We start from the raw sequence: 1,671 nt of genomic DNA on the forward strand, positions 1-1,671 counted from the left end.
ATATTGTCCATACCTGTGAATACCGAATCTAAAATTACATTAATAATTTAATTCGTTATTATTCGGTTGAGAAGCTTTTGTCATCCAGTCTGCTGTAAAAAAACTCTGAATATTATAGATATATTAATTTGTCCTACAGAATTTATCTGTAATATTGACACTTAATATTTTAGGAGAAAAATTCGCTCCGGCGCCGGCGATCGAACCCGGGTCCTTGATTCTACGTACCAAGTGCTCTGACCACTGAGCTATGCCGAATTCAATCCACAGCACCGGATCGAACCTTCCTCCTTCGATGTTTCACTTTGTGGCCTGACTCCAAGTTAGGCATATATATGTTGACGTGTATACAATGTCAATTGCCATTATACTAGGAGCGCACTCAGCTGAGTGACTTGTTGGATTGAATTCGGCGTAGCTCAGTGGTCAGAGCGCTTGGTACGTAGAACCAAGGGCTCGGGTTCGATCCCCGGCGCCGGAGCGAATTTTTCTCCTAAAATATTAAGCGTCAATATTACAGATAAATTCTGTAGGACAAATTAATATATCTATAATATTCTCTCAGCTAGCTGTGCATAATAACTGCGGATTCTCGGCCAACAAGTCACTCCGCTGAGTGCGCTCCTAGTATAATAGCAGTTGATATTGGATACACGTCAACATATATATGCTCGACTTGGAGTCAGGCCACAAAAGGAAAACATCGAAGGAGGAAGGTTCGATCCGGTGTTGTGGATTGAATTCGGCGTAGCTCAGTGGTCAGAGCGCTTGGTACGTAGAACCCGGGTTCGATCCCCGGCTCCGGAGCGAAATTTTCTCCTAAAATATTAAGTAAAAAACTCTGAAAGTTAGAATTTATAAAATAATTATATTACCGGTTACTCTGTATGGTTGTGAAACTTGGACTCTCACTTTGACAGAGGAACAGAGATTAAGGGAGTTTGAGAATAAGGTTCTTAGAAAAGTTATTTGGGGCTAAGAGGGATGAAGTTATAGGAGAATGTAGAAAGTTACAGAACGCAGAACTGCATGTATTGTATTCTTCACCTGACATAATTAGGAACATTAAATCCAGACGTTTGAGATGGGCAGGTCATGTAGCATAACTTATACATAGTGTGTTAGTTGGGAGGCCGGAGGGAAAAAGGCCTTTGGGGAGGCCGAGACGTAGGTGGAAGGATAATATTAAAATGAATTTGAGGGAGGTGGGATGTGATGGTAATCTTTCACAGAATAGGGATCGATAGCGGGCTTATATGAGGGCAGCGATGAACCTCTGGGTTCCTTAAAAGCCATAAGCATTATTATTATTATTATTATTATTATTATTATTATTATTATTATTATTATTATTATTATTTATACTAAAGGACAGTATGCAAGAATAAAGATAATTTGCTGGTTCCTGCTTGTGTATACTCTATACAGGAAGTTATTAAAATTGCTTGCGTAAGAGGAAGTTGTTAAATGAAACTAATTACTCCAGTTTCCGTCAATCGTACGGGTCAATGAACTTAGTGTTTTGTCAGTAACTTGAAGCGTCTGTGTATTTGCTGGCATTCAATTCTAATGGGATCGTTTCGCCAGAAAGTAAACGTTTGCTCATCCAGGATAACAAAGCCGGAAAGCCACCATTTCCTTACGTAGTAACAACAATGAATGTCTAACATA

General features: G+C 39.4%; 1 non-coding gene across 1 annotated transcript; it reads left to right on the plus strand.

The window, feature by feature from the left end:
- Window positions 1-408: 408 nt before the first annotated feature.
- On the plus strand, window positions 409-481 carry TRNAT-CGU (transfer RNA threonine (anticodon CGU)). Its single transcript has one exon. It is a non-coding gene; the product is annotated as a tRNA-Thr (tRNA).
- Window positions 482-1,671: the final 1,190 nt, after the last annotated feature.

Source organism: Periplaneta americana, chromosome 14, assembly GCF_040183065.1.
Source record: "Periplaneta americana isolate PAMFEO1 chromosome 14, P.americana_PAMFEO1_priV1, whole genome shotgun sequence".
NCBI lineage: Eukaryota > Metazoa > Arthropoda > Insecta > Blattodea > Blattidae > Periplaneta > Periplaneta americana.